Below are 22,216 nucleotides of genomic sequence, written 5' to 3'. Positions count from 1 at the left end.
AGAGAAACAGAACCACTAGGATGTATGTGCAGATACACAGAAAGAGATTTATTAGGAGGGACTGGCTCATGGATGATGGTGGCTGAGGAGTCCCATGACCTGCCAACTGCAATCCCGTGGCCCAAGGAAACTGGTGCTGTTGTTCCGGTTCTAACCCAAAGGCCTGAGAACCACGGGAGCCAATGTGTAGGTCCCAATCTGAGTCCCAGTGCCTGAGAGCCAGGAGCACAGATACTGGAGGGCAGGAGAAGATAGATGTCCCAGCTCAAGCAGAGAGCAAATTCATCCTTTCTCCACGTTTTTGGTCTATTCAGGCCCTTAAGGGATGGGATGATGCCTGCCTGCATTAGTGAGAGTGATTAGTTTTTACTCAGTCTATTGATTCAAATGCTAATCTCTTCTGGAAACATCCTCACAGACACGCCCAGAAATAATGTTTTACCAGCTATCTGGGCATCCCTCAGCCCAGTCCAGCTGACACATAAAATTGACCACCACAGCATATAAGCAGATATATTGTGTGGCTCAGCTGGGTTGAGTACTTTGCAACTTGTAGTTTATATAAGTAAGTATAGTAGTAAATTTACAACACAGAATTCTTCTTCTAATACAGTCAATAATCGGATTAAATTTAATGTAGACTCAAGAGTGTCACAATGTTAATCTTATCTTCAACTGAATTTTAACTTCACAGTCATTTGAGAATTGCATGCAAGTTTTGGCTAAGTATGAGGTCTGATTATTCTGAATGAGCAGACAAAGCCTTAAAACCATGAATATAGTTTTGACTAGCACTCTTATGTAAACAGGCCCTCTCTGAATTAGTACTATGGAAGTCAAACTACAAAGCCAAGCCGATTAAATAAAGAACCAGACCCGAGGCTCTCTCTTTCTGTTACTAAACCCAACACCACTAACTTGGTTTCAGCAAAACAGTATCATTACATTGGTGTTAATTTGAATATTATTGGTTTTTCAGGAAATTTGTTTTTGGGGGGTGTCATTTTAAATTTGCTTTGGTACTTATAAATTTTTAAAATTTACACCCAGTTTTATGTTTATACATATTGAAGTAACATTATAGGGGCTTCCCTGGTGGCGCAGTGGTTGAGAGTCCGCCTGCCGATGCAGGGGACACAGGTTCGTGCCCTGGTCCGGGAAGATCCCACATGCCACGGAGCGGCTGGGCCCGTGAGCCATGGCCGCTGAGCCTGCGCGTCCGGAGCCTGTGCTCCGCAACGGGAGAGGCCACAGCAGTGAGAGGCCCGCGTACCACAAAAAAAAAACAAAAAAAAAACCCATTATAAAAATGTTTAGGTCAAATTTCCTCTAGTTTGAGAAAAACTGTGATTTGGGAGAAAGATCTCTGGGTTATGTATGTGTTGCTGGCATTATAGGTTTGTCTCATATTCTTCTCCAATTAGTCTTTTGCACAATAAACTTGGCTCCCCAGTTACTTTATTATGCTTCTTTGTTTACCCCACAGCACTAGGCCCAATACTGGGCACGTGAGAGGGGTAGGCAAATACTGGCTGCATGAGAGTGGCCTGGGCTCCATGAGTGGAGTGTTTTTTCCATTAAACATTAAAGAGGGTTTTGCCATATAAAGAAAAGCAAACTGAGGTTGCTATGAAAGAGGTTAAAAATTATGCAAGACATCACTGAAAAATTAGTATCCTCTGAAGTTCACATATTCAGAGTAGATATATTTGAATTTTTTTCAATTTCCCTTTTGTCAGCAAACATTACTTAATAACATTACTGACATCTTAGATGTTTGTGGGGACCAAGTTAACAGAAATCATTGTCCCTCAAAGCGCTCGAAATCCCATAGATTGTATGGCAGCATCAGAGGTATAAAATTCAAAAGGACATTATTTCTCCTCCATTTCTTATGAAACAGTTAATGTTCTGGGGAAATTCTTTAGCTAGGCTGTAAGCTCTGATAGTACAAGGACCTCTGGATCTCCCATGGTGCTTAATACAGAGGAGCTGCTCAGTCAATACTTCTGAAGCACAAAGGTCTTAAACTTGACAAAAGGAAGAGAAAAATAAACAATGATCTCCAAGAGTCCTGTCCATGTACATCCAGGGAGTCCACAGCTGCTGTATGTCCTAGTATACGCCTCTACTCCTAAGTATACACATTCACACACATAGACACACACATGCACTCTTTCTTTTTTTGCAGGGCAGTGTGATGGTCTGAAGTAGAACACTATGATGGGGGAGGCCATTTGAAGCCTTGTCCCCAGGAGACCTTCACTGCATCTGGAAATCTGACCTGACCAGCTCAAAGGGGGTAATCTAATCCTGGTCACATTTTCAGTGAGTTCTCAAGTATCAGCAGCCTTCCTGATACATACCCAGGGCTGACTTTCCCCATGGGCTAGCCCAGTCTGGCTGACCATTTCAGAGCAAGAAAGGAGCTCCTGTGGGTGGGGCTTGACTGCAACCTATTGAATACATGGTGGGCAGCTGGGGCAGCTGGGCCCTGCCGGGGGTCCGCTACATCACTGTTAGTTAGGGACCAAGCGAGCCCTGGTGGGTATGCCTGTTAGGGTCCCAAGCGGTGGGCTCAGTGCTAGGATGTGTAAACAGAGTAAAAGGGAGAGTCTAGCTTCCACCCACTGGAACTCCAGGTCTTTGGTTATCTTAACTGGTGGTTAAGATAAAACCCTCGGAGGCTGGGACCCAGGAATCCAACGTTTAAACAAGATCGCCTGGTGATTCTGAAGTGCTCTCAAGTTGGAGAACTACTGAGTGTGTTAAGGCCATCCATGCTGTTGGCCCTTCCCGCCTGGCTGAAGTGCAGAGTTTCTCCCCTCCCCTGGAGAAGGGCCACCCCGAGATGGCCCAGGGCCACCCTAGCAGCCTGGGAATCGAGCTGTCGCCCGCTAGCCTCCCTCTACCACTAAACCAGTTCCTGCCAGCTGTCGCTGCTGCTGCTGCTGCGGCCATCAAGATGGGAGCTGCTCTGACATCTGGATCCCACTCTCCTGATCTAAAACGTCTTAATCACCGTTGGAACCTCGCCCTTCCCTCCTGGCCTCCTCCCTGCCTCTGCAGCTGGCGGCTGCATCTCCCTTTTCTTTGGCAGCCGTCACGTCACATGCCCGTCGTGGAGAGAGACAAGGGGGAAAGTGGTCGCGATATCATATCTCCTGCCCGTGTCTTGAGCTGTGAGTCTCGTCTAGATCAAGGGCTCTATTATCAATATTAGCAGGCCGAGGGCCGAGGGCCAAGTGCCAAGCATGACTCCCTTCTCCAGTATGGGCTCAGGAAAAAGGAGACTAGAAAAAGGAGCCTAAGAATTCCCTCTGTCCTGTCCTCTTTCCTTCCCGCCTCTGCCTTCCTTCTGATCCGCCCCCCTCCCCGTCACATCACTGCATTGTGGACCCGACGTGAATCCAGAACGCATGTATGACCAAAGTTCCACTGGTCAAGGACACGAATAGCTGTATCTTCCTATTCCTGGGCTGGTCTTGTACCCCTAAGAGCCAAGCCCCCTTCCCTGTACCTTAAAGCTGGTGGAGGGATTTGTCACTATCGGGTTCTTAATTTAGTATGCTTGACACTCCATAAATAATAATTATTATCCTGAAGGGCAAATAGAGCCATTCCAGAAAAAACTAACCTGATGATGAGGAAGACAGGAATCAGCCAGGTGAGGCTTTCCTCCATGGACCCGGACAGCTAGATGTGTCTCACCTTTAGCACACTGTTTCTTTTTCTGGGCAGCTGGATTTCATTGTGCTTTCAACAAATTGAGTACCTACTGCACACTGTGCCCTGCCAGTGGTTTCTAATGCTGGCTTCATTCAGTGATTAGGATCATCCGGGGAGCTTTAATACAGGACAGTTTCTTCCTCGTTGAGACTCCAGTTCAGTCAGTCTGGGATGGGGTCCTGGTATCTGCATTTTTCATCGTGATGAGTTTGGGAACCACAACCCTACACCATGGTAAGTGCAGTGGGGATACAAAAGGATTATGACTCCATTATTGCCTTTGAGGAACTTACGGTCCAGTTGGGGATGGGCATTTTAGTCATTCTGCAGCATTATGTTCTATCAAGTTAATAAGAATTATGTAGAGCCCATGTTGGAAAAAAGATGGAGGGAGTAGGATCTAGGCGGGTCTTTCTACTGTGTGTGTGTTCGTGTGCGTGTGTGCGTGTGTGTGTGCGTGTGTCTGTGCCTGTGTCTGTGTCTGTGTTTAGCTTCGAATTTCACTTATTTTCCTGCACCTTAATCAGTCCATAAGTTTTGTTGAGGATTGGAGGTAAGAATGCAGGTTCTGAAGTTCATTGAGCTAGGAGACTTATCTAATCCAAATCCCTGGGTTTACAGTCAAATACACTGAATTCCAGAGAGATGACATGACCTGCCAGAGGTCACACAGTGAGCTCCTGGCAGAGCTGGAGGAGGACCTTGGGCTTAAGCTAGATTCACAGCATCCGGTGTCTAGGGAGAGACAAGCACCACCCACCACAGGCAACTTCCTCTCGGGAAGGAGCAGAGTAGAGAGCTTTGTCACAGAACCTGCTTCTGAAAATCTCACCAACTCTGATCAGCGGGGTACACAGCATTCCCATACTTGGGGCTTCATTTCTGTCCACCTCTGCCTCGTGTAGCTGTCGAGTTGAGGAAATTCACAGGAAGGGCTTTTGGACTTGGGCAGTTAGAGCCAGATTTGCCACCTGCAGTGATTGCTAAGTACATCTCACACTGGGGTTCTAGAGACATCTCAAGGGCACTGGTAGGTCCAGGACCTACCAGACTGGAAGGGTATCCCTCTCTGACCTGTAGTCCTCCTGTTCTGGGAAAATCCAGTTAAATACAGCAACCTCGAAACAGAGAGAGCCCATATTCGGATTGGCCATCAGTAGAATTTCTGGGGGACAAGAGAGAAGCTAGAAGGAAAAGCAGTCTCAAGAATGAGGAAGGGAGTAGGAGTGGAAAGTATAGAAAAGAACAAGCCCAGTTGTTTCTGGAAGCCAAAACCACTGTCGCCCTTCTGTCTTTGGTGACAGGGGAGATAGTGCTAGGAGATGGGCTTTTTCTATGTGGGCTGGGGGTTCCCTTCATCACCTCCTCCACCAACCTGCTGTGGTCTGAGTGATGTGACCCAAAACAATTACACCAAGGCGATATACTCTAGGGAGGGCTCTGCTGCCCCTTATATTTCTGTTGGATTGTGGACTTTACATTTTTCACCTTTGTAACATATAGTACTGTAATTAACATCTCATCAGGTCCAAGGGATAAAAGGAACTGGTCTAGCTGTAAAAATCAAGGACACACACAGACACACACAAATCAAAGACAAAGAAAGCAGATGGACATCTCCGTGAATTAACTAGAGGATTCTTCCACCTTTTGGTGTTTGAATGTATGCAGAGGGGAAATATTGCCAAGACAAGGCCATCTGTGAATTATGCCCCCCTCTTCCTGCCAAATTTTCTGCATTGAGCTTGCAGAAAGAGGTCTGTGAGGACTTACCTAGCTCTTTCTCTTCAAATCAAAAATTTTCCAGCTGGAGACACTGGAACACACCCAATTCTCGGCCAAGAGATGCTAAGGACTCCAATTCAGGAGCCCAGAAGACTCAATATCTAGCCAACCTTGCCCCAGACTGCTCTGACCTTGTGGGTAGAGTAACTGGGTTTCTGCCTTATACTGGGAACTATGTGTCCACTCAGTGCCCCTTCTGGGAGCTGGTTTCTGTCTCGTCGTCTCAGTCTAGAATTTCTGCCCAGTTCACTTACCTGCTAGTCCTGTCTCAGGGACTCCGAGGTGGTCTTGTCAGTGCTTCTCAGAGTCTGGGGTCCTGTCCCTGAACCCAAACCCTCTGGCTAGTTCTCTTTTATACCCTGTTGACGATCTAGGTGGTTCTATCACAGTTCAGGGAAGCCACTTGGCATCTGTGGTAGGCTGCATAATGGCCCCCAAAGATGTCCATGGCCTCATCCCTGCACTTCTGAAAGAATAGGTTGAATTACATGGCAAAGGGAACTTCACAGGCGTAATGAAGGATTACAGATTCTAAAATACAGTCTTTTAAATGTGGATAATTGTATCCAGATGAGCCCAATCTTACTAATCAAATTCCCAATTATCTGGGTTCATCGCCCCCTCCCAAATGTATCAATATTTCTCCTAGTGCCTCACGTCCTTCTAACCCAGTAACTTTCTATTGTTAAAGATGGGCAAGGATTACTGTGAGTGAACCTCTTGTGATGATAACTACTATTTCATGAGCGCTTATTATGGCCCATTAGCTTTACAACCATCACTTCATTTTCTATACACAATAACCACATGAAGCCGTTGTTATTGTTGTCATTTTACAGATGAGGACACTGACATTAAAGCTCAGAGAGGTTGAGGGACTTGCCCCAGGTTGTACGTTTGTTAAGTAGCTGGGAACTGGGATTCAAACCCAAGGTTGTTTGATTCAAGGCCTATGTTATTAACCACTAGATCTACTTCCTCTCATAGTTAGGAATGTTTTGCCCCTTGGATTTACCTTTGTGCATCGTCTTCTTTTTGGAAAGAGGAGTGTTCTGTTTTTAAACAGATGACCACAATTTCTTTGATCTCCTTCCTTGAAGAGGTGAAGCTTAATTTCCCTCCTTCTGCCTGGGGCTGGGCCTGGTGACTTGCTTGTAATGAACAGAATAAGGTGCAAGTGATCATGTGTGACTCAGCAACTAGGTCATAAAAGACATTGGGGCGTCTCGCCTTCTCTCTTTTCTTGGATCGCTCACTCACTCTGAGGGAAGCAGGCTGCTGGGTTGTGAGCCTCTGTCTGGAGAGCTCCACGTGGCGAGGAACTGAGGCCTCCAGCCAACAGCCAGGGGGAAATGAAGGCCAGCCAACAACCATGTGACTGAGCTTGGAGGGGTTCCTCCAGCTCCAGATTGTGTAGCCTCAGTCTGCAGTGGCAGCAACCTCCCAATAGACATGCAGAGCCAGAGCCACCAGCTAAGCCGCTCCCAGATTCCTGACCCATGGAAACTACGAGATAATTAATGTTTATTGCTTTAAGCTGCAAAGTTTTGGAGTAACTTGTTATGCAGCTAGAGATGCACAGAGGGAGCATGCTTGTCCTCTGTCTGCTGTGGAGCCTCAGAATTAAACTCTTTCATGAGTCACCGATATTAGAACTGAAAGCACCTTTGGAGATCAAGTAGTTCAACCCACTCGTGTCTGCAGTAAGACAGACACAGTCACGTTTACTTCACCGGGCATTGTGAGAATTAAGTGAAGAGACAGGAGCAGTATGTCCAGTGTTTGAACTGAGTGAGCCTTCAGGGAAAGCCACACCCCTCCCACTCTGGGTGAGGACGTTTGGGGTCTGAGAGGTGAGGTGACCTGCCAAGGCCCCAGTGCTCAGCAGCTGCAGAGCTGAGTCCTAAAAGCAATTTCCCAGATGCCCAACTCAGTGTCCCCCTTCCTCCTGCCCCTTTCCCCACCACTTCTCTACCTCGTCCTTGTCCATCAAATGGAGTAAAGGCACCAATGAGTGATGTCGGTGATATTTGAGGGGTGTGAGCAAAACGTGAGGAGGTGCGGAGGGGGCAGCCGACCAGGGGCTGTGCTGTGCTGAGGACATTGCATATGGTCCCCAAAAGCCAAAGGAGTTGCAGGAGATTCTCAAGGCAGTTGTGATGGGTTGAAGCCTGAAGTTAACGAAGATGACGCTGGCAGTTGGGATGGAATAGAGGGGGAGGGACCAGTGGCCAGGACACTGAGGACAAGGACAGGTATAGGTCCAGCCCAGCCCTGTGCCGGTTTGTCACCCCAGCATCTGGCACGGTCACCTTGCGCAAAGCAGGCGCTTCATAAATGTGTGCCGTCCTGGCTGTGAGTCACCCTGCTGCCTTGCCTCCAATACGCTTCCCCTCTCAGGCCCCAGGTGCTAATGCTACTCAGTCTTCAAAATGCAGCTCAGATACACCATCTGCACACACAGCATCGGCGGCATGGGTTTCTCAGAGACACAGAGTAGCTCACCTTGGACTTGCTCTGCACCAGCTTCTTTCTCATCAATCTCCTTCCCCCAAGAGCGGCAGGAGCTCCGAGCCGTGAACAGACCCAGCTTGCCCGCCTGGGTCTTATACTTCACACTCTGATTCTTCCCTGTCCTTCATAGGTCATTGACCTTCACACTGGTGAGCACTTGGGTGTGGGGTGCTGGGGGGGAGGGGCAGACAGAGGGACGGGGCTTTGCTTCCTTGAAATGGCATCATTTTAACATTGTAAAAAGCCTTTCGTATCAAATGTCTCAGTGTGTGAAGTCAGGTGTTTGCAACTGTCTCAAATGTAGGAGCCGCCGAGAACACAGAGGGGTCACTACCTTACCCAAGCCTCACAGGGGTGGGCAGCTGGGCCGCAGTTAGCCTGGCTGGGAAGAGCCGTGTCTGGGGCGAGCCTGGGCCACGAATGGCTTTGGCTGTGCACAGCCTGGTCGGGGTGTCCCACAAAATGACATTCTTCTGTGCCTGTAGGTTTTACTGTGGGCTCTAGGTGGCCCAGTCCCTCTGCAGTGGGCTTGCATCCTACATGTGCTTCAGAGTCATCAGATAAGAGTCTCAGATTCAAAACCGTCTTTGAAAACTCTCTGATATTACCATGAAACTATTATGTGTGTAAAATCCTGGGCCAAATTATTTGGTAAGAATGTCTAATGGAGAAAGTAATGTCCAGCATATAGAATATGGTAATGAGTACAATGAATATAGGAATGAGTACAATTTACACCACATATGAGTATAATGAATTTAATTTCATGGTATGTTACATATAGCCTCCCCCAAAGAGAATGATTTTTCAACACAGGAATCACGCCGTTAGGGAGACCAACTCTCCCGGTTGCCTAGAACTGTCCTGGTTTTCGTGCTGTAAGTTCTGTGCCTACGTCAGCACTGGGAGCCACTCACATTGTAAGAGGTGGGAACGAAGCCGGCGGTGGGCTTTGGGTGTCCCCGGTAGGTCAGACAACAAATCAGCCTGCAATTCCTTCTCTTTCTCTCTCCAACCTCCCACCCACAGTGCACGTAATTGAATTTGCACCACCTGTAGAAAATACCCTCAACCTCTTGGTTCTACTGGAAAGCGGCAAAAACACAGGCTTTTCTAATGCTGAGTCCTTGACATCACTTGCATAGCAGAAAGTCAATGTGTATGTGCTTGTATGTGTGTGTGTCTGGGTCTGTGATAGGTGTGCGTATGTGTGATTGAGGGGGGAGGGGTGTAGATGTGTGAGTGTGTGTAGGGGTGTGTATGGGGTGTGTGGAAGTGTGTGTGTGTACATGTAGGGGTGTGTGTGTGTGTGTGTGTGTGTGTCTGTGGAGGGGCAGAGCAGCGTAAAGCAAGAAGAAGCTTCTGGCAGGTGTCACGGATTCCCTTGCTTATGAGGTTCATTCTATCAATACCAATTGCTGATGAATGAAGTTGACACTTCCTGGCTGGGGTTGCTCCTTGAGTCGGGATGTCTCACGGCAGCAGTCGGCCAGTGCCACGGGGCGCGTCTCCTTGTCAGATCTTGGGTGGGACAGGGAACAGGTGACTGACAGCCACTCCCTGTGTTTGGCTGGTACTTGCACCCTCAACTTGGCGGTGGCATCAGTGATCGCTCATCAAACATTTGCATTGGAGTTGCCTGGACAGAAGGCCACTTGGAAAGGTTCCTTCTCCCTCCTTCCCTATCTGGAGTTGTCTAGAAAAAACTGGCAGATTGCAAGAGGGTTTTGACAGGGGAGTGACATCTAGTTCTGCCAAAGGGCTTTTGTTGGGGGGCACCAAACCACTGCCATGTCTGCAGAGGGGGACTGAAGCGAATAAACTCACACACTATTCCTTCTCTGATCTCCCAACGGCTAATGAAGGGGGTTTAAGCAATGTAAGGAATCAGGAGTCTCCCAGGGGACTAACAGTGGGTGAGATAGGACCAGTGCAGTAGCCAGAGACTGGAACAGGGACAAGTGAGATAGGCAGCCCTGAGCGTGCCCACCACATGGCTAATGTGTCCCCTGGAAGAAGATAGGAGAACACTGCAGCCTGGATTCTGCACCAGCCCAGAGACTGCACGCCAGCCCCTCTTCTCTTTGCTCTGGGAAAGCCCCTGGGGTCTGCATTCTCACACCAGGTGGCTGTCTAATTAGTGTGTGTGTTTTGGTTTTGGCTGGTTTATATGTAATTAGGCATTTTCTCATTATCCTGAGAAATACAGGAGAAGCATCTAAAAGCCTTCTTCTGTACATGGATATACTGGAGTCTAAGACCAGGCGTGGGGTGGGGGGCATTCACGGAGGATGGGAGACAGGCTGTGGGCACCAGCAGAGGAATGGGGCTTCAGGGCCACTTTTGTTTCTGGCATCAAGGGCAGAAGGACACAGTGGGGACTACTCCAGCTCTGTGCTATGCGTTATCTTTTGGGCCCACTCAAGCTTCAGCTGTGGTTAGATGGCCTCTGCAAAGCACAGCTCATACATTTCCAAGTTTTCCTGTGTCACTCCATTTCACCACATCCTGCAAAACCTACCTAAAGAGCTCCACGGGCCCAGCAGCTCCCTGGGAGCCTCTCATCTCGGCACCTAACACGGATTCTAACTAGATGTATTTATTTGCTGAATGCCTGTCTACTTTCTACACTGAAGTCCAGCGAGAGAAGGACTACAGCAGTTTTGCTCAGCGTTGTAACTCCAGCACCTAGCACAATGCCTGGCTTCATGTATGTGGGGTTTAAACATTTACTGAATGAATAATTGTTCTTTCCCATGAGGCTCTGCTGGGGAGGCCGGAGAGCTTGCTGAATGCTTGTGCCCATGTGTGAGCGAATATTAAGCAGAAGACACAAGAATACCTACTTTACTTTTAGAGAGTACGTATTGTATCCGGTGATGTTTTTTCAGTCCCTTTTGGTCTCCGTTAATGAGCTTAGAAAATGAGATAGAAGAGTCTGGAAGCTGTTTGCCTTTTAAATGCGATGCAACAGGAGGTGGTTCTGGGGACTGAGGGGGAGGGGAACTCTCTGTGGCGGGGCTTTGGCATGTGGAAATCAGGTTGGCCCCCATGAGATCCTTCCAGGCTCATTAAAGATAATTTGTTCCCAGGCCTTGCGGCCGTCCCTTCCGAAGGAGAAACGTGGCAGACTAACATCTGGAGAATTCAGAGGGCTGCGAATTAAGCAGATGAGCAGAGGCTCTGCGTTGCGGGGGAAGGAGCGTGGTGGGCAGAGGTGACATCTGTGCCGCTCCCCCTCGCAGTTAACTTGCCAGTGACACCCTCCTCCGCCAGGCAGGAGACAGAAGCTATCTCACTGACCTCCTTGAATCCCGGCCACAAGTAGACCTCGGTCATTAGCGGTGCCCACAGGCCCTGCTGTGGGTACCTTGCTCTTTGCTGTCCCCCGAAGGGCTCTCTCGGCCTCGTTGGCTGCCTGGCATCATGGGCCACCGTTTCTAGGCAACTTGTGCCGAAGAATGTCATCTAGCGCTGTCGGAGGTGCTCGCTGAAGGCCCATCTAACGGGGGAATGAGTTTAAATTTGAGGCCCTTAAGCCCAAACTTCCCGCTCATCCCTTAAATAGAAACCAGGCAGATCACCCATGGAGCACGGCCCTCCCTCTGCCCTTATGCAGGGGTTCCTGGGGATCGCCACGTCTGTGCCGACAAGCGAGTGACCAGACGGGTGCTTTTCCGGCGTGGCTTTGTCTTTGTGCTGAAAGTGTCAAACTGTACATTTTCGTAGTAATGAGGCACTGACGTGGTTTCTGAGCCCTCAGTGGGGATGGGGGATTAGAAAACACGATGATTTGGGATGTCTTCTCACGGGGAGAGGTTTTGCGCTGCCAGGGCTGGATTAGGTACTTATGGAGGGTCTGTGATTCACATGGACATCAGAAGAATTGGATCAGGATGTGCTGAGCTCAGGAGAGATGTGAGAAGCAAGAAGGAACGGGAGCCCATGGTTTTTTGTTTTTTGTTTTTTCTTTTTTGCGGTACGCGGGCCTCTCACTGCTGTGGCCTCTCCCGTTGCGGAGCACAGGCTCCGGACGTGCAGGCTCAGCGGCCATGGCTCACGGGCCCAGCTGCTCCACGGCATGTGGGATCTTCCCGGACCGGGGCACGAACCCGTGTCCCCTGCATCGGCAGGTGGACTCCCAACCACTGCGCCACTAGGGAAGCCCCGAGTCCATGGTTTTGAGGCCTGTGAAGGTGAGACATCGTCCTAGCACTTCATGAAGATTGGCTTCATTTAGTCTGTGATCGTCCTTGATCCTTTTGGGAGCCCGGCCCCCATCCACCCGGCACGGGAGCAGGAGGCAGAATCTGACCAGAAAATGACTTTTGAGATGTTTGGAGTGCCGGCAATCGGGGAAGCAACGCACTAGCTCCGGGGTGACTCCAGAGTCAGAATTCAAAGTGCCAGCTTGGCCGCGACGTTCGCCAGTCCCACGGGCTCTCCTTGGCTTGGCGTCACGGGCTGCGCGGCTGGGCTGCAGCTCCGGGGGGAGGAAAGACACCTGGTGTTTCTCTTCCTCCGGAGCAGCGCTTCTCAGGCTAGCCGGTGTCAGAGTTACTGATGGCCGGGCCCAGCACCCCAAGTTTCTGGTCATTAGGGCTGGGGGTGGGGCTGAGAATCTGCCTTTCTAACAACCTCCCAGGTGATGCTGAGGCTGGCGGTCCAGGGACCGCACTCAGAGCCTCCGCCCTGGAGCACCCGCGAGAAGGAGGCCCAGCTCAACACTTGCGAAGGGCCGGGTGTTCTGGGGAGGGGCTGCTCCTTGCCAGAGCTGGATGGTAGAGTCCTTCAGGCCGTCCTTCCCCGCCACTCCCCCTCTACTGTCCCATTTTACTGAACAGGCTGCCGAGGGTGGGGACAACAGTGGATAATCTTCTCTTTCTGATGTTTTATAATTCAATCCTCGCAAAAAGTACTTTGCAAAGACTTTTTATGTCTTTTGTTAAAATGAAAAGGATCCTGGGGTCCTTGAAGAGAGATGCCCTTTGAGCTTTGCTTTGGGGGGGCTTTTAGCTGCCGATAAAGCAAACATCTTCGGGAGCCTGGCCTCTTATGTGCCTGGCAAGGGAGCCGGTGAACAGTCACTCTACTCCCAAAGGTCAGGCCAGGAGCCCCCGTGTCAGGAGCACGGGCCCCCTGGCCACTATTATCCTGATACCAAATGTTCTACATCAGCACCCAGGGAGAGGTTAATGAAGGTCAGTACCAGACTCCAGGAGGCTCTTGGCAAACGATTATTTAATAGATAGATGGACTAAGGGATGCAGCGGGAGGTTGTGTGTGTGTGTGTGTGTGTGTGTGTGTGTGTGTGGCTGGGTCTCCTATTCTCATGTCTGGGAAAATGTCTCATGTCTCATTCTCATCTATAGGAACAAACTTATTTCCAAGTCCTAGTTTCACAAATTGACCCTACTGGACAGAGGGGTGAAGGTCACTGTTAAGGGCATGAGCTCCACCCTTCCAAGTCTCCTTTATAAACAGGGCATAATGAAAGCCCCTACTTGGAAGGGAGGGCACCCCTGGAATATTTAGCCCCAGGCCCCGCAGGAAGCCAGTGCGTCATGACTAGTGGCGGCTCTGCTTGTGGATTTATGGCTCTAAATAGGCTTCTTCCGTTGGGACGTCAGAGGTACTTGGGGACGGGGTCTTGCTGTTCTCAACTCTGAACATGACCCGGGCAGATGCGGCGGCAGCAGCAGGTTTTGATTATTAACTGGAACCAGAGCAGCCACCCTGGACTGCCAAGACTCCAAGTGAGGCTTGAGTCTGAAGTCTCTGTGCAAGTCACCGCCAGTCCCTCCGGAAAGACCGGCCAGGCCTTCATGGAGCCCCGAGATGCGGTGGGAATCTGAAGCCATGCCCACTCCTCCCCTCCCCCTCCTGCCTCACCTCAGGCTGTGCAATGCCTTGGGGGCGAGCGCCCACAACTCTATTGGTTTTTCCCTGGTGGCAGGTGGGAGAAAGGACCATGTGAGGTCGTGATGGACCATGTCCAGCCGGGCACGCCAGCCACTACACATGTCCTCCTCCCGGCACCCACTGAAGAACTGAGGGGCCCTGGAGATCTCAGAGGCTGGTGGGTGCTGCGGTCCTGATTTGCCCTTTGACAACTTTCTGCTCTAGGTATTCCCTGTCTCAGGTGGCCCTTTCTCAGGCCACCACTCTGCACCCTGGTCCTTCTCTCAGATTCCATGTCAATGAGCTTCATTTCAAAATGGGCCCTCTTTTGTCTCAGTCCTTCAGGTCCTATTCCACAGTCTTTTCATAAATTCACTCACTCCTTCATTCCTTCATCCATTCATCCATTCACCCACCCATCCATTCATTCCTTCATTCATTCATCCATCCCTCCATCCATTCCTTCATCCATCCATCCATTCATTCATTCCTTCATTCATTCATCCACCCATTCATCAATCCATCCATCCATCCATCCATTCATTCATCAGTAAGTACTGAGTGCTTCCTCTCTGGGCAACAGCCTGCTGATCAGCCTGTGTGATGAATGAAGCCGGGACCTAAGTGTTGGGCCCGCCAGGCACATAGGTGGTGGTGACAAAGTGGTTCTCTGGCTCTTGGTGTGCCATGTGCCTCAGGCCCAGATGGCAGTGGCCTGGGGGCTTGGTCTGGCTGCCCACAGCATGGAGGTATAAGGCAAAGCAAAGGTGGAGGAACAGACTGTGACCATCTCTGTCAGGAAGGAAATGCCACTCTACACTGAAGCCCGACAGTGAGCTCTCATGCTCCCTGGCTTCTCTCTGGGTATCACCTATTTGACTGGGAGACTTGCTTCTCTGAAACCAAAATTACCTTAATCATTTTCTGTGCGGGGAATGGCAACACCAGCCCTGGGAGTGTCTCCCAGCCGGTGTGTGTGGGCAGATGTGAAGGAGGACCAGAGCCTTGGAGAGCCAAGTCTCTACTGCCCCTCAGGGCTCTGCCTGGCTTTGTCCAAGGTTGGCCAGATGCCCAGCCAGAGGAAGTCAGCAAGTGCTTTCTTTCGTCTTCTTTCCAAAGGGTCAGCATGGACATTTGAGGACCTCCTGGGGGGCGTGTGGAGGCCCTATCAAACCTAAGGCCTCAGATATTTTGATACAGAGCTGAGTCTGCCTCCCCATCCCACGGTAGAGAGAATCACTTTGTGTAAAGAGATGTTCCTAACTGGGGTGTGACGTGCTTGTGAATGGCGTGGGGCTACAGGAAAGGGAGAGAAACACTGCCTGCATTCTTTCATTCATTCACCTCCAGAACACTCATTGAGCCCTTGCTAGGTGTCTGACACTCTCTTGGGCAATGGAATATTCACATGAAGAGTAGGCTGAGAGGAAGTACGTGCTGGCATCCTTGGGAAGCTTGCCATCAAGGTGAGCCTGTAAGAACCTGGTTGGAGAGAAAAAGAGGCCGACGACCCCTCTGTTAACTTTGGAAGTTGTCGCTATCTCTCTGGGGACTCCGCCCCGCACAAGATGCTTGGAAGTCAGGAATGTTCAAGGTGCTTCCACCAGAGATTTTTCACTCAGTTGACCAGAGCTAGGTGCCCAGAAACTGTGGTTGTGAGTTTAATTCCCAGAGATAACAGGTAACTGATCAAGGAGGGAAAACTATTCACAGGGACCAGGTCATGAAGCCACTTGCAAGCCATGTAATAGAATCTGAACTTCATCTTGAGAGCAATGGGAGGCCCTTTGTAGGTTTACAGGTAGGGCTTTGGCGTTGTCTGATTGATTTCCTTCAATTAGCACATGGAGAACAGACTGGAGAGAATGAGGGCGAGACCAGAGGGAAGAAGCCCAGCTAAGAGACCTGCAGTCGCTGGGCTGGGTGGCTCTCAATCTTGAGAAATGAGAGAAGCACCTGGCCCTACCCTGGCCCCAGCCGGGACCAATGACATCAGAATATTTGGGGGTGGAGTTCCCAGGTGATCTCAGGGTGCAGGCAAGATTGAGAGCCATTGATCCACGTGCTACCAGATGGCAGCCTGCATCAGGAAGGCAGCAGTGGGGCCGAAGAGGAGAGAGAGGTTTAGGAGGCAGAATAAGCTGGATCTGTGGAGGTTAGGGAAGAAGGCTTCCCTCTTGGTTACTGCTTTGCCCCGCAGAGTAGAGGGTGGTGCAGTTCATTCACTCACTGAGACGACTTTAACAGGAGGGTTAGCTCCAACCCTGCAGGAGAGCAGTAAGCACTTTCTCCCCAAAGCTGCCTGTTGCTCGAGGAGGCTTTGCTCTGGCATCTTGGGTCTGCTTTCCAGGTTTCTGACCTCCCTTCCCCCCGCACTGTCCTCTCGCACCGCTTCCTCTTCTGCCTCTTGGATACTTGCCTGGCTTCTGACTTTTGCCTCCATCATCTCCCCAGATCTAGCCAATACCTTGGCTGGCTCACCCGTCCTGGCTGCCACGTTACACCCACAGTTCAGTGATGGCCACAGACGTGATGAACCAAAGGAGAAAAGCTCGGTTGCTGTGACATCTCCTGGGGTAGAGGCATGGGGTCTCCCTCTCCCACAAAGACCATTCAGTCAGTCATTCTGCCAAGAATGGAAGCTTCACTCTTGCTATTTGTAGGCTTAAATGGAACAAGGCTGGACAAGCTATCACATATAGACTCTTCATTACAAAAGAAGCTCGCTGTTTTTTAGTTAAGGTGTGGAGGGTTGCCCAAGGCCACAGCCCCAGTGAAGGAGGGCAGAGGGCTCCTTCTTGGCCTCAGACCTATTCCCCTATTCCTGTTTAGGCCCTGCCTGAACGTAATTTTTTTTTTTTTTCTTTCGGTACGCAGGCCTCACGCTGCTGTGGCCTCTCCCGTTGCGGAGCACAGGCTCCGGACGCGCGGGCTCAGCGGCCATGGCTCACGGGCCCAGCCGCTCCGTGGCATGTGGGATCCTCCCGTACCGGGGCACAAACCCGTGTCCCCTGCATCGGCAGGTGGACTCCCACCCACCGCGCCACCAGGGAAGCCCTGAACGTAATTTTTCTCAGGCCTGCTTTAATCTCTAAAGAGCAGGACACCTGACCGGTGCCCTGTGTTCCTCTTACCTTTTAGGCAGACCTAAGTTCCCGCCTAGGGACTCTCTTCAGTCCAGTAAGTTATTTCAGTTAAGTCCGAGTGTTCTGGAGAGGAAATTAGCCTGTACTTACAGAGCTTCTAGCACATGCTCAGCACTGAGTGAGAATCCGGAAAATGCACAGGTCAAGAAAACATCTACACCCGCTGGGACCCTGTCCGTCTGACTCGGCAGTCAACGGCCACCTGAGAAAAGGCAGAGAGTCGATAATGCTCGGGGTTTATACGGAACTTTCCCGAGCCGGCTGGCATTTCTTTTCTTCATCTTGGTTGTGACATCTCAGTCTTTACCTTCCCACGTGCACAGGTCCCTGGACTTTTTCTCCCTGGGCAGACGATAGGCGTTTCTTGGCTAGGGTAGCTCACTTGGTCTAACCTGAACCTTCCTAAGGAGGTTGCAGTTCCCATCGGTGCCACACCAGGGTGCCCTTGGGGGAGTGCGGCTGTCAGTCAGGCAGCCGCCAACTCAGGGCATCCGATGCACACCGAGTGTCTGTGGAGCCCAGGCCTGCTTTGGCCACAGGGACCTGCGGGGATGGGGCAGGAGCGTAGGAACAAAGCTGGGGTGGCTGGTGAGCTCAGCGGTGCCAGGGTGGCCTCAATAGCCCACGGTGAGGGTTCCAGGGACCCAGCGCAGCCGAGGTGGTGATGTGGGAGGTGCTAGGGAGGCTCGTGGCAGTGGTTATTTACCAAAGGGTGACTGAAAGCCATCCTTTCCTTCCCTCGTTGTAGCATTCCCTTTCCCAGCTGTTTTTGAACAGATTCTCTAACTGAACCTCAAAATGCAGGTGCTGGAGAGCTACCCTCATTCCTGTTCCCATATCCTTGAAGTTTTCCTGCGTATGGAAAACACAAGGACAAGGAACTGACCAGTTGCCTCTGATTGACATCATATTTGGGGAAGGAAATGTTTTTAACCAACTAACTATAAGCTATTTAGTTAGATCCCAAATCCTCACAACCATCCCCGGCATTGATCTTAACGGGACTGGGCCACGTGGGGCACATACTGATCCAAGTCCCCAGAGCCTGACATTTCTTTCCCTTCCTTCTCTGGCTTCCAACCCCGCCATGGCAGCCCTTCTGCCATCTGCTCCCAACAAGCCTGTTGAGAGTCTCCATGGACCAGTGATCTCTCTGTTGGGAGCAGCTGCAGGAATCGTTCTGTCCAGATGCTCCCTGAGCTGGGCGCTTCATCCATTTCCAATCTAGGCTGATGGGATCGAGCCCCAGTTTGTAGTCTTCTTAGATGGGGAATGGTAGCGATGCTGTTAGGCAATGGGCTGGCACAGACACAGATGGCCAGTCGGGCCACAGTCAGCACGTGTCTGCTTATTCCTGTCTTCACCAGTACCAGAGGACTGGGCTGGCCAGTGCTGTTGTCACAATACCAAACTAATAGTATCAAGGACGTGGGGGTTCTATTATGGCCAGTGCTAATTAGTTTCAATAGAAGAAAACCCTCCATCCTGTGGACACAGATGTACTTCTAATGTCACAGATGTTCCCTGGTCCCAAAGGAGATTAGAATAGAGAGTGGGTGCTGGCTGGTGAAACCCGTCCTGATACCCAGAAAAACACCCTGGAAAGCGTGTCCTTTTGGTGGTGCTCATTTTCCATAGTCTGAATGATACTTCACAGCAGAGAGAGAATGTGGGCTGCTAATTAGTAGGAGAACAAAACACTTTGCCCTTGTTTATTCTGATCTCTTGATTTTGTTTTTTTCCCTAGATCAGGGATTGCAAACTGGAGGCCAGGATGTTGACTCTGGTCTTCAGATGGGTTTTGTTTGGCAGCGCATGTTTTAAACTTGCACTGGAAGGCCTGCAGGTGTTATGTGTCTCTAGTTAGGCCCTGACTCACATAATGTTACCTTCCTGGCCTTTAGCACATGATTTTGTCCTATAAACTTTATGCCAGGTGTGGAAACATCTGCCTCACTAAATCCGTTCGTTTATGACTGGTCCTCATGAACCCTTTCAGGACACATTTTAAGATCATAGAAAACATCTCTTCATCTGGAGAGGTTTCCCTGACGTTTAGGGCTTTCGTGGTGTGACCCAACTCCAGGGCACCGCTCACATAGAGCGTGAGGGTGCGCCTGGAGGCCCTGGTGCTCTGTTAGGATGCTTTCAGCTCTAGCCTGTTGGGCCGTTGTCACTCTGTCCTGGTTATGTCGGAAGCTTCTGCCCCCTTAGGGGAGTGGGCACCCACACTCAAAACTATAATCTGAGCAGATGAGCATGAAGCTGCTTACCCAAGACTCATTTTGGACTTGAGCTGTGGGAGGTAAGACAGACGCCTCGTGCCTGAGGAGAAGGCACCGAGGTGCCCGCGGCCCAGGAATGGGTTCAGAGTGCCAGGAGAGCCTCCGTCCTAAGCCCAGACCCACTGCCTGCCTCGCCCACACGGAGCGAGGGCCTGTGCTGAGCTCTGTCTTTTCCTCATTTTGTCTCTCTTTCAAATCTTTTCCTGTGTGAGTGGGGAGATGCACATTAACTTCTCCTAGGCCTCTCATCCTCAGGAAAGAAAGGGTTAGGGGAGGCTTAGCCAGGGAAAGCAATTCATTTCAAAAACTCAAGCTAACCTGTGCTCCCCTTCCCGACCTCCAGACTATTTTAATCTTGTGAATGGTAATGATGTGGGTGGGGAACAGTTTTGCTGTTTACTGAAGCAGCTGAGTGATAATTGCAGAGAAAGGAGAAAGCAGAAGGCTTCTCCTACATCCTGCATTTCTCTCTGCCGTTCTCCATGCTAATACAGGCCCCGATGTTGTATCCTGTGAATCAAGATGACAGACCAGGAAAGGGAGCACAGCAGTGGGTAAGGGAAGGAGGGAGGCAAGCCTGAGGCCTGGACCCCCTCCCAGCGAGGGAGTAAATGGGATTGGACAGTTGCGGGGTTGGCTGACTCCTCAGGGTGTCACGGTAAAGAGGGTAGCTGTGCAAACAGCTCTCGGTCCACCAGATGGGGTGCTGGGTCTTCTTAAATAAAGCCATGATGGAAAGTGCCTTCTGGTGTCAGATCAAAATGTTTTCTGCTACAACATAAAAGGGAGGAAGGTAGACCAAGCGGAACAAATATAAAATTATTTTATTTAACCTTCTTAGGTTAATCTGTCGGTTTCTGTGTGACTACTGTTCATTAAAAATTCATCATGCTTGGAATTATCAATACCACATTCCTCTTTAACAAGGTACATCCCTTAGATGGGCTTCTTGTCACTGCCAGGTATAGAATGTATTGACTGCCCAATGTATGCAGAAGCCTGTGTATACGCTGGGCTGGGAAGCCAGGGTGCAATTTACAGTCATGTTGGGTTGAGAGAGAACTTGTGTCCCATAACCGCAGCCTGCTTTACATGCAATAGAACACATGTTAAAATGTTATGGATGTCATGCCTTGAGTGACGTGACTGCAAAGCAGCCTGGGATATGAAGAGGTAGGGTCAGTGGGGAACAGGGAAGGCATCCAGAGCTGTACAGGACTTGTCTGGGGGATGGCTCACCCATAGCAGGGTCGACCGAGATGGGGTTCACGAGCTCTTCCACTAGAGTCACCCAGGACTGGGCGGAATGGATGGACTGGGTACCTGGAGCAGAATCTCCAGTGGTGGGCACAGGACTTCCGTCTTAACAAGCTTGCAGGAATTCTTGTGCACACTGAAGTCTGAGAAGCTTTAAGCCATAGGGTGCTTAGGTGTATTAGGGGTGGCCGTCCGCAGGCTTGTGGAGGACAGGCACAGCCGTAGGCAACCCTGGCAGCAGGCCATGAGAAAGCAAGCCCCGCCCCTGACGGCAGATACAGGGTCCACTCCGTCCCCCAGAGAGGGGAGCTGACAAAAGCAGACCAGGGACTGGGGCCTTGGCGCACTGGGGGAAACCCAGCTGTGTGGCAGGGCTTGGCCGAAGGTCATGACCTGGGGGGCATGAGAAGGTTTGGGCCTCCCAGGGTAGGTACGCGTTTCCACATCCCATCTGCTGGTGGGCCTGAGGCTCTGAATCTCTTTCCAGCCTTGGGCAGGACTGGCTCCAGGGCTGGGTAAGGCTAGGCCTGCAGGTGAGGGGCACCCGCAGGTAGGACTGAGCGGCGGGGGCAGAAGCGGGGAGCCAGGTCAGCAGGGCAAGGGTGACCTTGGAATTGAACAGTAGAGATTTTAAGGAAAAGCTTTCTGGTGGAGCACCTTAGTTCCCAAACAAACCCACAGAAAAAGCAGGAAAACTCTCAAATGTTGAGACAGAAATGTTGTTACAGGACATAATGTTCTTCCTCGGACCTGCTTGGGTGGAAAAGGAGTCCATAAGCGTAGGATTTCCTAGCAGGCCCAACCATGTCCAGGCCAACTTGACTTTGCTGGAGTTGCCGACAGGAGCAGGTTCGTGTCAGACAGAGGAGTGTCCAGTGGGCTTCTTTTCCTGATCTTGGTGGAGGAGGCATCTCTCAGCCCTTTACTCCATTCTTAATCTGAAACCAGGCCCGGCTTTAAGAAAAGGTGCTCAGTTTCGGATTGCTATCATTTTACATCAAAAACCCCAGGCTTTTTCTTGTTTAAACTTCTTTTGGTTAAACCCTCCCTTTCGACTAATCCTGAGATGAAATTCCTACAGCAAGCCTGTCCAGCTATAGGGTATTTGACTCTCAGGATTCTTGTCTAAGAGAGACCCAATCCTCTCTCACCTAAAAGCCTGGACTCGGTTACCCACAGCCTCTTGTTTGTTCTGTCTTTTCAAACAATCCCTGAGTCAGAATAAAGGGAAATTTTCTGGGACAAAACAAACAGTGCCTGAGAAAGGCTCCCTTCTCTTTTATATTGCTTACAAAGCATCCACAGACACTTCCCTGAAGGTAAAACTTCTCCTTTAATTGTACCCAGCACTTAGCCAAGGCAAACTCTGGATCCAGACAGCCCCGCCCTTCTAGGTCAGCCCCAAGCCATTATCCTCTGGCGCAAAAGTGCAGGGAACGGGCAGGACTTTGTATTGCGGCTCCTTTTTGGGCTTAAACGTTGAGTTTATGAAACAATTTCTTTTGGCTACTGCCTCTATGAACTTGCTCATTTACTGATGTTTCTTCCCCAGTAATTTTCCCTATCTCCCACTCTTATAATCTGGAGATCTGTACCTTC

At 50.4% G+C, this 22,216-nt stretch overlaps 1 long non-coding RNA gene across 1 annotated transcript; it reads right to left on the bottom strand.

Annotated features, from left to right (window-relative positions):
• Positions 1-219: 219 nt before the first annotated feature.
• LOC125965475 (uncharacterized) lies at positions 220-6,652 on the bottom strand. Its single transcript, XR_007479381.1, has 4 exons — positions 6,530-6,652; positions 5,769-5,980; positions 3,638-3,756; positions 220-341 (listed from the first exon to the last, which is right to left on the bottom strand). It is a non-coding gene; the product is annotated as an uncharacterized LOC125965475 (long non-coding RNA).
• Positions 6,653-22,216: the final 15,564 nt, after the last annotated feature.

The sequence above is a fragment of the Orcinus orca genome, chromosome 9 (genome assembly GCF_937001465.1).
Source record: "Orcinus orca chromosome 9, mOrcOrc1.1, whole genome shotgun sequence".
Taxonomy (NCBI): domain Eukaryota; kingdom Metazoa; phylum Chordata; class Mammalia; order Artiodactyla; family Delphinidae; genus Orcinus; species Orcinus orca.
Note: the sequence above shows the minus strand (reverse complement) of the source record. Positions and strands in the feature narration are given on the sequence as shown.